Source organism: Chlamydotis macqueenii, chromosome 18 (assembly GCF_036417535.1).
Source record: "Chlamydotis macqueenii isolate bChlMac1 chromosome 18, bChlMac1.mat, whole genome shotgun sequence".
In the NCBI taxonomy this organism is placed as follows: Eukaryota; Metazoa; Chordata; class Aves; order Otidiformes; family Otididae; genus Chlamydotis; species Chlamydotis macqueenii.
In genome coordinates, this window is record NC_141573.1 from 9,343,306 (window position 1) to 9,357,632 (window position 14,327).

The window sequence follows — 14,327 nt, forward strand, 5'->3', positions numbered from 1 at the left end:
GTGATAAATACCAGGAAAACGGTTGTTCTGTCCCAAATCTTGCAATACCGATTTCTGCTTAGGATATGTTATTTATAGGCCATAAGAATGTTGTTCAGGGTGTGACGACCATCAGTCATAGTATTTATCTCGCTTGGGAATGTCCTATTGACAAATACTTTTAAAATCCAGTCAGAATAAAAGTCTGTGGGTAAAGAGTCACTGCCCAGCTCATGGCTGGAGGGCTCCCAAACTCCTCCTCTCCATCTCCACGTCCTTCACAGCAAAACGAGGAAAGGCTTTAACACTGTGAGGTTACAAAACAAGCAACTTGCACTTTCTGCAAATGCATCTTATCAAAGATGGTGGTTTGTTTCTTTTTCCTTCCTCCCTCCAGCAGCAGTTCCCATCCAGCCAGTGGATGGAGGCTCAGGGACAGCAGGGATGAGGATGCTGCCCCAAAGGAGCTCTGCGGATGCGGTGCTGACCCTTCCTCTCCACCGGCTATTTGAGCCAGGGGGTCCCTATGTCCAAACAAGCAGCAGGCTCAGGAGCTGGGAAATGCCCCAAAAGATCCCACACAGGCTTCCCCCTTCATCCTCCTCCCTCGCAGCAGCTTTCCAGTGCGTTTCTGGTGCTGTGTCTCTGGCCCTGCTGACCCTTCACAGGAATTCCAGTGGAAGATCCCCTCTCTGGGGGCAGCACCTCTGCAAAGCCTCTCCCTCCTCGGGCTGTGACCTGCTTTGGCCACATCAAATTCCCCCACGCAGGTCCACGCCTCCCCTGAAAACTCTCCCCCACACCCCAAATCCACCCTAGTTCTCTGCCCTGGATATGCTGCTGTCCAGAGACCTGGGCAGGAGGCACAGACACCGTGTGGGATGCATGGTTCCATCCATCTCCTGGGATGCAGCGGGGAGTGGGATGCAGGACTCAGCTGAACATCATCCAGGGAACAGGCAGGAAGAGGGAGCAAAACGGGCTGGCTACAGTCTGCCCTCTCAGCTAGAGAGGTGCTGGGGTGTCCTTGCTGGACTCAGACCGAGCTGCACACTGGAAACATAAAGATTCCACTCCCCAAAAATGCCATAATGTCACCATCTCCAGGCATGGTCCAACGGCTGCAGACCACAGCTGGCATATCTCCCTAGGATGCTTTATCTGGTGTCCAGACTGTGGGTTCCCCTGGATTTGGGATGGCTAAGTCTGCCCTTACACAGACACTCAGGCTGTCCACGCCACAGCTCTAGGTGTGCTCCTTGCTTCCTTCTCCCCACGTTCACTTAATGACGGAGCTTCAGGCTCTGTGGCCTCTCCCCACTGCCTGAACAGCTTCAGAGGGAAGGAGAAGCAGGATCCTCCGAAAAGGGAACCTGCTTTTTCTCGCTGGTTCCCCCCACAACTTGTGTTTTTCATTTCTCTGGTGCAACTCAAAGGATACTGAAAGATTGCTCAATGCCACCTGAGTCCGACCCTTGAGAAACGAAAATGGGCCATAGACTTCAGCGGTGGCAGATCTGACCCCAGATGTTCCCCTTCACCATGCAGGAGGTGAAAATGTAACCTTAAATGACCCGATCTGGAGAAGTGACAAAGGTTTCCTGGCCAGTTCTGGGGTGGAAGGGCTCCAGCACTGTCACACTTTTGGCAGGTGAACACTTGTCTGATCAGCACTTTTCTGTCCTCTCGCCCCGTGCAAGGGCTTGGGGTGCCTGGAGCAACCCCACGCCAGCTCCTGGCTCTCTTCCACCTCCTTTCTCGGGTGCCTTCTTCCACAGAGAAAGTCTGCTCCTGGTCTTGGGAGATCATGGGGGACATAAGCAGGTCACTTGGCCCTCCGTGCCTCAGTTTCCCATCTGTGAGAGGGTGATGCAGCAGGTCTCACTCTGGCTGGTCCATCCTGCAGCCCTCAGGACCAGTTCTAATTTAGGCTCTGACTTTTGGATGCTCAGAGCCACATGAATGCTTGCTGGAAACCATCCACGCTTGCCACAGGAAGAAGCAAGGTGAGTAAATGTCTGGGTAAAACTTTGATGCAGTAAAAACAAAAGATTTACCCCACTGTGACATTAACAATCATAGTGGCAATTGTAAGAGAAGTAGCCACAAGCCCCTCCCGCCCCCATGGTCGCGTCAGGCTGTGGTTTGGGTTTTCAAGAGAGCTATGCATTGCTATGCAAGCAGCTGGTGCTGTTTCCAGGACCCAGTTTGTAGATGGCAGTGGGTGAGGCAGAGCTGTGCAAGAGGACAGAGTGCTCTTTTCCTACAGGAGAAACAGGGAAGGACAGGAAAAGGGTGCAGAAATAGGGGCTGGGATGGAAGGTAGGAGATAGCTGGACCGCAAGGGACTGTTCCCACAGCCCCAGTCCTGCTGGGTTTTCCCAGCCCCTTGCTCACCTGACTTAGCTTGACCCACAGCCCCCAAATAGGTCCATAGTGACCCTTCCCCAGCACGGAGCTGAGCCAGGGGTTGGGTTTGCACCATCTCTCCTCATCTTTCCTCTCCTTTCAGCTTGGTGGGCATTTGCCCCTTTGCACAAGAGCACACTTCAGCAGGCAAAGATGCTCAGCTGCTCCAGCATCGCTCTGTGCCTGCTCAGCTGCTGCAGGAGCTGCATCCTGCCTGTACTCCATGACACCTCGAGGGAAGATGCTGCTGCAAAAAGTCCCCGTACATGCAGAGAGCTGGCCCTGTCCCATCCCTGCCTGAACAAAAAACCTCTATCCCAAGCTGCAATACCCCGTTCCTCGCATTTCAGACCTTCCCCTCCTGCCTCAGTTTCCCCAGGGCTTTGCAGCCGGGTGGTTCCCAGGCTGGAGCAGCCCCCGCGGCCCAGCGGGAACGGGCAGAGCCCTAGGGAGGAGCCGGGGCCGGCAGCGGCCGTGGCGTGGGCTGAGGTTTCCACCCTGTGTCCCGGCGCAGAACTGCAGCGGGCGCTGGGGGTCCGCACCGCTCGGTGGGGGCTCCGGTTGCACCCAACCGGGCCCTGCACCCCTGGAAGAGCATCTGTGCCTCCGGAGGCCGGTGACAGTCGGTGGGTACCATGGCAGCTGTGACCGTGGTGACCCTCAGCCCAGCATCCTCCGTCCCAGCCACCTCTGAGCCTCCAGAGCCACCACCATCTTCCAGACACCAGAGCGTCACGGCTGCTGGTGAGCCCCTCAGCAGCGGTCAATGCTTTCGGGGGACAAAGCCTGGAGCTCGCTCTGGGCACCGCGGCTTGGAGACCTGGCCATAAGCAGTTGGCTTTGCTCCATCTCATGATGGGGCTGGATAAACAAGGCCAGGACATGTCCACATGGACAGGGCTCTGAGCAACCTGATCTGGTTGGAGATGTCCCTGCTCCTTGCAGGGGGGTTGGACTGCATGGGCTTTAACACTCCCTTCCACCCAAACCATCCTGTGATTCTATCCCTGTTACCCAAGGGGAGAGGCACATTTTGGATGTGCATTTTATGACGGACAAGTGAGGCATCAGGTGTAAATCTGAAAACCAGATCAGCAAGTAGAAACCACAGGTGCCTGCATCCCTCGGGAGCCAGGCTCTCTCTCCCCAAATATAGGTGCCAAAATATTCTTTGCGAGTGCCAGCCCAGAGGAGCAGGAGACAGCCAAGCCCAAGCTGGAATGCTTGGGGCTCTCCAGCGGCTTTGCTCTCAAATGAGCCTGCAGCAGGAGAGGGCTGGATTCCGGACAGCAAGGATGGGGGCTTCTCCCTCTTCCCAGCGCACTGGAGGGCCCCCATCACCCCGGGCAGAAGCATCCCCATCCCGGGGCCGGCGCAGGTGGCTCAGTGCTCGGACTCCGGTAGATGGCAGCAGGGCCTCAGGGGGAGGGAGCTTCGGTGGATTTTCCCGTTAATTTTTTTTTTCCCTGTTCGTTTTAAATAAAAAAAAAAAAACCCATTCCCGTGCAAATCCACTGCAGATGCATCTTGCGATAAGTGGAAGAGGGAGAGGGACATTTGCCCTGGTCAACTGTCAGTGTCACCCATGCAGGTGACAAACTCAACGTCCTCTGCAAGCATCTGAATTATCTGCCTACGTTAGTGATGAGGAGAAAATGGTGTTTGTAGGCAGGGTTTATCTCACCCTTGGGTAAATGGCAAAAACGAGACACAGATCTCACCTTCTGGACACGTGATCCCATCCAACCCAAGAGGAAGAGGCTCAAAGCAGGGCAGAACTGGCTTGTGCCAGCCAGGGGACAGCTCTGCCACCAAGGGAGAGCTCTGAAGGCCATCGAGAGGGAGATTAATGCACAGAGCCATGTAACACGTGAAAGGAGACAGCAAGGAAGCCATTGTCTTCGATGGGAAGGGTTTGGGGCCATCCTGCTCCATCCAGAAGGACAAGGTCCTGATGCCAGCACCAGTCAGAGATGCTTTCAGCCAAGGTCTGGGGAGGACCTGACCAGACAGCAGCTGGGAAGATGCAGGGGTTGCAGGAGGCAGGGAAATGCTGGTGCCCATCTCCTGAATAGCCCTAGCACATGGCCTCGGCATGCAAAATCCCCACGGGAAACCTCCCATGGGCAGTGAGACCTTCCCATGCTGGGGACTCAGCCCCACTCCAGCAAATGAGCCACTGCTGAAATTTCACTGACTTCAACATGCCTTTGACTACGCATTTAACGTTCAGAGTGTGTTTTTGGGGCTTTTTGGGACGGGTGCAGGTGGCAGGATGCTGGGACCCTTGGGGAAAGCACACTGTGATAGGAGCTTTCGGGAGTTTTTTGTGAAGATACCAGGTCAGCTGTGCCAGGTGACCCAGCAGAACCCTGGAGCAGCCCCTTGGCACTCCTCCTTCGGGGACAACAAGGCAGGAGGGGCAGGGTGGGCAGGGCGAGGGGATGTGCAGGGGTGGGCAGCTGGGAGCCCTGAGTGAGGACCACAGCAAGTGCAGGACCACTCTGGGGAGGAGACTCCCACAGACACTCTGCTCTCCTTAAATCCTTAACATTCAGTCAACTTCACATCTCTCCTAGTGGCTGGTTTCATTCTGATGCTCCACTTTACATTTATAGTAAAGCGACTGCATGTTCCGAAAATCCTCCGAGGTCCCATCGGTGTTTTGAGGCTCAGATTTGCAAGCTCACGCATTTAAACGAGACGGTTATAAAACCAAACCCACTGGGCTATCAGAGGCTGGCAAAGGTGGATGTGTTACAGATATCTCCATGATCTCCAGGTCTCGGGTGATGAGGAGTTGCTTACTTTCAACTGTGCATTTTGGGGTGGCACAGGAACAGCTTACACCATACATTAACTCCCACAGCAGCAATATTTTATTGTGTCTGTCACCCCATACCTATCAATGCCACCAAGTGACCAGAAGATCTGTCCCAGGGGCAGAAGGAGGAGCAGTGACACAGGCAGCAAGGTCCTGGGGAAGTGTTGGATGGACGTGAGTTGGTCCCAGCTGGACTTTGTCCTCCGATGAGCAGCGTCGGGGTGGCGGGGGCAGGCAGGACCCTGGAGATAAGGCTCTTCTCTAGCAGAATCCAAACCAGGCAGCTTGCTGGGAGAATGGGTTTGCTTTTCACATGACAAACATTGAAAAACAATAGGGGATTATTGAAGCCATAGAGGGCAGGGATGGGGCATTAGCATGCCAGGACAGAAAAAAAGAACCTTTTACCCTCTCCTGCTTCTTGTTACTGAGGAGTCTGGGAGCAGGGATGAGAACTGCAACCGCTGCCTGGCAAAAGTTTAGAGCAGCCTTTTCTGCTGCCAACAGCAAAGAGCTTTATAAAGGTGCGAACATCATTCCCCTGCTGAAAATCCGGGGAAACTGAGGCCGACCCAGATTCACCCACTTCCCTTCGCTTGCTGTTGTCTCAACCTCCCTCACTGATGCTTCGTGACCTCACTCCCCGCTGGCAGCCCTGGTGCTGGGGCAGGCCAGGGGGCAGGCAGCAGAGATCAGCTTGCAGGCAGGCGACGGTGCCGCTGAGCAGCGGTCGACAGCGAGGAATTCGGCTCTGCAGACAAGTACTCCCCAGCCGCTTTGCCCTCGCAAGAGAGCCGGGTGAGACAGGGCGGTGCCCGCCGCCGGGCACTGGTACCCAAATGGGTCTGGGATGGTGCAGACCCCCCAAAACGCAGGGACATGCTGTGCCAGGGCAAATGCAGTACTTGTTGGCTGCGCTCGCATCCATGCCCCATTGCCGACCCTCACACGGGTGCAATCTCAATTAATGACACCGCTAGCGGCTGGAAGTGTGGAGACAGCCCCCAGATAAGGCTCTGGAGCTCTGCCCCAGTGCTGGGGTGGGCAGCCCTGCATAGCCAGGGTCTCTGCAAACCCCAGGTCCAGGACAGAGAGGGGCCAGGGCTCTGTGTCCTCGGGAGGCAGACACAGGCAGGTTTCTCCGAAGGGACCTGTTGGCCCCGTCCCCAACACGCTGTGTCCTGGGCTCTCACGACGCCTTGCTGCCCAGACTGAGCCGCGCTCCCGCCGCCTTACCAAAGGTTCCCCTGTTAAAAGGTTATAGCCACTCGAAGGCCACTTCATCCCAGCTTAATACATACTTAATTATAATTAGGTTAGGACAGCTGCCAAAAAGAGACCAAATGCTGCGAAGTGCTCTGGGTGAGGATCCTGAAAAACACGTTTCCCGCAGTCCTGCCAGGGTGACGTGCCTTCGCAGGGGGCCGGGCATGGTCTCGGCAGCCTCCCTTTGCAAAGGTGGGTTGGGGGTGCTGGGAAGCCCCCCAGCACTCACCGTGCCCTGTCTCATGTCGAGAGGATACTCTGGTTACGGAAGGAATAAACCCAAAACCTGGATGGCCACTTCCATCATCCTCTTTGCCTAGACACATGGATAAACCCAGCCTGGCTGGCTCAGTCCCTGAAAATTCCACCACTTTTTCCCCTAAAGGAACAAGATGCTTGCTGGAATATTTTTTTTTTAATTTTTAGACAAAGAAAGCAACAAAACACCCATTTCATCTGCAATAGAGCCTGCCACCATTGCAAATGGAGCTGAGCCCCATTAGCCCACTCCTCACTGCAAAGCAAATGCTGGAGAAGAGTTAGTTACTTGGCAAAGGGAGTTATTAGGTGGTGGAAATTCAGAAGCTCTGGGGACCCACGTTTCAATAATCCCGCTCCTTAGGGAGCTGAAGTACTTGCACAGCTGCCTGCCCCAGCCTCAGCCATGTGCCCTCCCTCTCCCCCTGAAGTTCTGCCCAAGGTTCCATCTCTGCTTTAACATCGGCTTAAGGAGATCAAATTCCTTTTCACAGCTCTATTCTGAATCAGCAGGGAGGAAAATTCCCAGCAGGATGATCAGCGTTTCAGCTCCCTGGCCTTTCACGGGTCCCATATAAAATCATGATCTCGGGTTCTCCTGACTGGTAGAAAGTCCCTGCGTGGGTCATTTTCTTCCAGAGCCAAAGCAACTCCCACACTGGGCTGATGTCAAGAGTGTTTGTTGTGCCCAGCAAATGTGTCTGTAACGCAGGTGAGGAGCTGTCTCTGCTCTAGTTAATTATTTTGAAGGAACCTCAGTTACTTTAAGCGGGCATGGCTCACTGTGCATTGCTGCAACGTCCCTGCCACCAGCAAGGCTGTGGTTTCACTGCTCTCTCCTTGCTCTGGGCAGTGTTTGGCCACTGCCATAGCACGGACCAGTTTCCCTCTCCATCTGGGTTCCCCTGGCACCAGAACGCTTCTGTTTGAGTTGATGTTCAGGTTTTGCTGAAGCAAGTCAAAGCAGCAAGTAACAGGATCACTTTACTTTGAGTAACACTGGTCTAAAGTCAAGACTTTGCTGTTATCCTCCTCAAATGGGGCCCAGGGACAGATGCTCTCAACAAAGCAGTTTTTCTCCCAAATTAGCAGCAGGCAGCTGATGATACCCAGGAGTTTTTCAAGCTGCAGCATCAGGCAGCACCGGTCGGACAGGGACGCCCCACTCAGCCCTCACCTCCGCTTTGCCCCTTCCCTGCAGGAAGCAAAGAAACTTTTATTTGCTCCCTGCGGAGCCACAGTACTTGCAAGAAAAAGTAGAAATAATTTAAAAATGCAATGTCAGGGAAATTGATGGCCGTGGAGGTCAGACTGCAGCCAAGGAGCCCACCCTGGGAATCTTCCTTTCTGCTCCGTTTGCTGCCAGTTGCCTGTAAAGGAGAGCGGGGACAGGCAGGAGCGGGATCCCTGCCAGGCTCTTCCTCAGCGGAGGAAGGCAGCAGTCACCACGGAGCAGCCAGTGCCGGGGTGGTGACATCCCTCTGCTCCAAACACCACGGACAGGGAAGGCAAATCCCTAAGCCTCCTTCCAGGAGGAAAGCGGGGGCAGCTGGAGTGGAGACACCAAACCCCTGCACAAAATGGGGTGTTCAGGGGTGGGTACTTTGGGGTAAGGCTCCGATTCCACACAGCCGTAAGGCAGGAGACGGGAGCTGAGCTGGATGCTTTCTCAGGTGGGCACAGAGCCCAGGTCCTCAGGGAGATCTTCTGCAGAGACCAGGGGCAGCGGGCTCGGGGCTGGCCAGCGGGGATTTGCAAATTGGTCTGACATCCCTCTGTACATCAGGGCCACAAACACTTGAGAGAAAGAGAACAGCCCTAAAACCAGCAGAAAGCCCTTTGCAAAGGGAGAACTTGCTCCCAGGTCCCCTGAGATCCAAGTAGATGTTTGATCATCTCAAAATAAGGTTGGCAGAATGGCTTCTGCTGCACTGCTAAAGGTGTGCAGGACAAAGGCTGCTCATTTTTGTCCTACAGTTTACTGCAGTGTGCCTTCCCAAAGCCCCACAAACCCGGCAGAACTCTCTCTGGATAAAACATTTCACTGACTAAATCAGATGTCCCCATCCCCTCCTCCCCTCACAGCTCCCCAGCAAAATTTGTACAAGAATCTGCCTCCCCCGAACCACAACCTGTTTTCTTCGCCCCACATCTCCCATATCTCAACCTGGCAGTGGAGTCCTTCAGATCCACGAAATCAGGGTGACACCACCAGTGCCAGCAACACAGGGGGTTTATCTGCTCTGTCAGGATAAGTCATCCCCCCAAGGCTCCATCAACCACTTGCAGCGAGGTTTCTTCAGCTGTGCCGGGGCATTCCCAGCAGACCAAGCTCCCAATTCACTGCTGGTGGGTTTTTTTTTTTCCCCGTTTAGCTCAGAACATTGTTGTAAGGTCACTGTGCTCCTCTTGTCCTGCTCCCTGTAATATATTTCTCAGGAAAGTAATTTTACCTTGGAAATAGCTCGAAAATGTAGGGCAGCCTTCTTTGGGATGCATGAGCAACTCAAGTCTGGAGGGTCCGTGCACGTTTCTGGGCTCTGCCATGTAACATCTTCCACCCCAGTATGTCCAACATACAGACTACGGCAGGATTTTCCAGGCTGAGCTGCATTATTTTTTGTTCTGCTACACTTGCACCCATCCCAGTTACACCATTGTTTCTGCAGAGAAGCATACAAGTAAATCATACAGTTTAACAGTTTTACTATCAAGGAGCTCCTCTGTTTCCCTGGCTATGTTTGATACCCATGCTGCCGCAGCATCTCGCACAGACCGAATCCACCTGCACGTCCCCGGGAGCACCGAGCCCTTTGGGCACCCGTTTAGTGTGGCCAGGAGCTCCCAGGGCTGCTGGGTGTCAGGCTGGTCTGCTGAAAAGAAATCAAATATTACACACAGAGCTTTCCAGTCTGCCTGCCCTAAAGAAAACATTTTTTGCAAGAGAAAAATATAGTATTCCGGAGGCTTATCTCACTTGGTGGCAATTCTGGGTGGATAATTGAAAACCGAGTTGATCATTAGAGGTTCACAGAGATGCTGAATAGCCCAGTGTTCAGGGGTCTCTGCCAGCCACGGCCAATTTACATTAAAGGCTTGATTCCTTCTACAGCCCACTTCTCAGCCCCTGGGAAATCTCCTCGTTGCTTATTCCTCGTTTGCAAGGGCTGTCTAGTGTGAGGGAGAGCCTTGCCTAGCTCTGCTGTCGCTGCTGCCAGCAGTTCTGCCCAGGGTTTCGGCAGCCTGGACCGGGATGTCACTGGCCATCTGCATGTGCCACAGGAGATTCAGCATGGCCCGCATCCCCACCTCTCCCCCCACCAAAAAGTGGTAGTTAGGCTTTAGCCATTATTCCTCCAAATTTTTTTTTGCATAGAATTTGCACAATTTTTTTTTTTTTTTTTTGCATAAATGAGAGGAGCCAGAGGTGTGCTTTCCTGGGAATTGAAGAAAAAAATGATTACAGGCCAAGGGACCTACAAAGTGATTAGGGGCTTACGTGCAAATTACACTTGCGCGGGAGCAAAGGGAAAATATTAGAGCAACGATAATAACAATAACTGCCTGCCGAGAGCCAAAGAGCTTGAGAGTGGGGGATTAAATGTCATCTGCAAACGCTGTGATCTGTGCTGGCTAAGAGACACCAGCCCAGGAGGAGCCAGCAGTGCCTTCCTGCCTAATTCCCCTGGGACATCTCAGGGGTCCGGCCAGTTTTTCTCCCCTTTCTCTGGGGTTTTTTTTTTTTTTGAACCCCCCATGTCAGGTATGCCTCTGCACTGGGAAGATTTGGAGCAGCATCCCTGCACACCCCGTCACCCTCCTCCTTCCCCCTCTCACTGCAAACACCCCCAGCCCACCAGAAGCGACCGGTTGATCCCATTTGGCAAAGCGGGGTCTCCTCGCCCACTCCGCCACCCCCTGCACCTGCAGAGTTGAGGGGGACGACAACACAGACCCCAAGACCCCAATGCCTGGGTTTAAAAGATCTCGGAGATATTTTCACACCTCAAATCCCCCCCCTCCTCCCCTCCAGCCCCCATCGCCTTGATTTAGCCCTTGGTAATTAATTTGGCATTTCAGAATAGCTACTGGGCTGGATAATGGCCTCATTCATCTCCCCAGCCTAATCTGAACAGAATCTGGAAGAAAAGCTTTCAGAAAGACAGAAACTGCCATTCGGCAACCACTCAAAAGAACTGTCACTCCAGGGGAATAAATCGCTCCTGATTATTTCAACCCGGGTCTTCTCTGCTTTTCCAGCCGCTCCCGGTCCCCACTGTGGGCACGGCCCCCAAATATTTGAGGAGGGGAAGATCTGGTCGGGTTTTCCCCCCTCCCTTCTCCAAAACCCAAGGCCAGGCAATGGCAGGGGGAGGTGGGCCCAGGGCACCACATTGTTCCCGGGAGGGGGACGAGCTCCGGCACCCAAAGCCGTTTATTTGACTTTTAAAACAGGCTCAGAGCGCCGAGGCCGCCTTCCCCGGCTGCGCTCGGTGGGGCTTAAATAAAGCCCCTCTCCTCCCTCCTTTATCGGGGCTTCTCCCCAGCCAAAGGCAAGGGGGAAAGGGCCGCTTCGCTCTACCCGGAACTGGCCCGAGTAACAGAGATAATGGAGATGCTCTAGGCCCAGTGTATGTACCAGAGATGCTCTGGTCCCAATACTGGTACTGGAGATGCTCCAGCCCTGGTGCAGGTGCTGGAGATGCTCCACTCCTGGTACTGCTACTGGAGATATCAGAGATACTCTGCTCCTGGTGTGGGTACTGGAGGTGCTCAGGCCTCAGTACTGACGATATTGGAGATGCTCCACTCCTGGTATAAGTACCGGAGATGCTCTGGTCCCAGTGCTGGTACTGGAGATATTCCGCTCCCGGTACCGGAAATACCAGAGATTCTTTGCTCCTGGTGTAAGTACCGAAGATGCCCTGGCCCATGTGCAGGTACTGCAGATGCTCCATTCCCGATGTAGGTACTGGAGAAGCTCCGGTATGGGTGCAGGTACTGAAGTACCAGAGATGCTCCAATCCCAGTGGGAGCAAGGGTCGCACCGGGGCCGGAGCCCGCAAGGATCCATCCCCCCGAGCCAGGGCAGGGCCAAGGCTAGCTGGGGCTTAAAGACAGGAAAACCAAATCCGAAGTGAGGGGCGAGCCGGGGTGGGGGGCACGGCCCCAAACCCCCCTGCCCCGGGGTGGGGACTACACACGAGACGAATTCGGGCCCGAACCCTGGGGAGCTGCGCTCGGTCCCCGCAGAGCTGCTTACAGGCGTTTAATAGCTCGAGGGCGAGGTAATTAGAGGAAAGCCTCAGTAAATCACGTTAATGACCGCAAGAGCCATTACAAACCCCGGGGGTTGTGAAACACCGAAGAAACCCAGCGAGAAGGGGGAAGGGGGGATGGGGAGAGGTTGGGAGGGGGCAAGAGCCGCAGCCTGCACCCGGTCGCCGGGTAGCGCGGCCCCCCCGGTGCTGTTAAATTGGTTGTTAAATTAACACCCTGCTAATGGGATTAAGCAGCACCTTGGGTTTGCGGGGGAGTTTTGCGTGGGTCAGGTTTTCTTAGGATTCCCCCCCCTTCCATTTTCTTTTGCTGCGAGATGGTAGTGCGGACTTTAAAAACCCACTGGGATTTTAAAGAAAGGCCAAAATTTCACCCCTTGCGGATCCTCCGAGCCGGGCCTCGCGTGTGCCCCTCGGGCACAGGAGCCCCACGCACGGCGGCACCGGCCAGCCCGGACACGGGCGGAGGGAGGCCTCGTGGGGAAGGGATGGTCTCGGACACGCGTGGCCGGAGGAGAAGCACCGGGCGGGAGGAGCGGGGGCTCAGGCCGGACAAGTGGGGATGGTCACAGGGGGCCCGCGGCGGGGGGTCACGGGGCCGGATTTGGGGTGCCTGGCTGGGCAAAGCGGCTCTCGGTTCCCCGCACCGACGGCAGGGGTCACCTGGACAGGCTCGGGGGAGTGGGGGGGCAGTCCCCATCCTGGGAGTGCCCCCACGGCCGGGGCCGGGCCGGAGAGAACCCACGCGGGGCGGCGGGGTCACCGGGGGTCTTCCGCAGCCGCTCCCTCGGCCTGTCCCCTGTCTCCCGCGACAGTTTGGTCCGAATTCGCCCGCCTCTCTCCTCAGAGCTCTTCCAGAGCTGGACGGTACCACCGGGACACCCCCTATCCCACTCCTGGCCTGACCCCATCCCCTAGCACCCCCGTCAAGGGCATGGGGAGCAGGACAGAGGGGCTGCTTCCCGGGGAAGAGTTAACAAATCCCGGCAGAACGGGGCCTGAGGGGGGGTCCAGGGGGTGGGGGCGGTGGGGCCAGGGAGGCAGTGGAGCCCCCTGCCCTGCAGGGAAGGCGGTTGCATTGCCAAAGACTCCCCGCTGGGCTAGCAGGCCCGGGAGCAGATTAATCAGGCACTAATTCAATTTACAACCACCACTTTTATTCAGCTCGGTGGCAAAAGAATTCAAAGAGGGGAGAGGGGCGGGCGGAGGGGAGGGGGCGGAGGCCGGGCTGGGGGTCGTCGCTGCCCGGGCAGCCCCCGGCCCCTCGGGGCTCGCCAGGGAAGGGCCCGTGCCAGGGCCCGGCCGCTTGAGTGACACGGAGTAGGCAGCGCTGCGGGAAAGGGCAGCTCCGTTGGAAAAATAAAAGTGCCCTTTTAATGAAGGAGGGGGGGTGTGTGGAGGGGGAACCCCCCTGCTCTCTCCCGGGATCTCGGAACTGTCCCCTCGGGGCCAGCACGTCGGGGTGGCAGAGTGCCCTCCCCCTCCACCGGGATGCGATCACCAGGGTAAGGGGTCGAGCTGGAGCGCAGCCGTCGAGGAAAGGGGACCCGTCCAGCACTGGGGGTTGGCTGGGGAGGGCGGGAAGGGGACCCCGGGGCTGGGGCACGGCCCGGTGCGGGACAAATGCCGCCCTTTAACCCCTTCCTCCCCTTAAGGGGAGAGCAGACACTCTGCAAACCCAGAGGGAGCAGCGAGAGGCGCCGCGCAGCCCCCCGTGCCCAGGCGGTCCCTGGGGCTGTGCCGGTACAACCGGCCCTCCACCCACATCAGCACCCCCAAAACAACCTGCTGGGGGTCGCCGGGCCCCTTAGCTCCCAGGTGGTGCCCACGGACTCGAGATTTTCCCCTGTTGAACTTCCCCGTCTCTTTGACTTCCCCAGGGGCGAAGTCTCAGGGCCTGGACCCATAGGGAGCTCTCTCGGAGCGGGCTCGGGGGTCCTGCACCGGACACGGCGGTTCTGCCGCGGAACCCCCACCCTCAAACCAGCCGAGGGGGTCAGGCCCCGACCTGGCTTGGCAGAGAAGGGGTGGCAACAAGCAACCAGCTGGGAGAGGGCCCGATCCTGTCCCTCTCGGTGTTCTCATAGTTTGGGGGGGGGAAGCTCCTCACGGCCGCTCCCCGCCCCATGCTCCCCCCCCCCCCCACCCCGAGGCGGAGAAAGAAGGAGAGAGGGCCCTGTCCGAGCCCCTGGGGGCGGCTCGGGAGCCCCGCGCCCATCGCTGCGGCGTCGGGGCGGGCTCCGTTCCTCCCCCACCACCACCCCCCCCCCGCCCTCCGTGCGTGTCTCCGGCTGAGCCGCCAGTGGATGTCG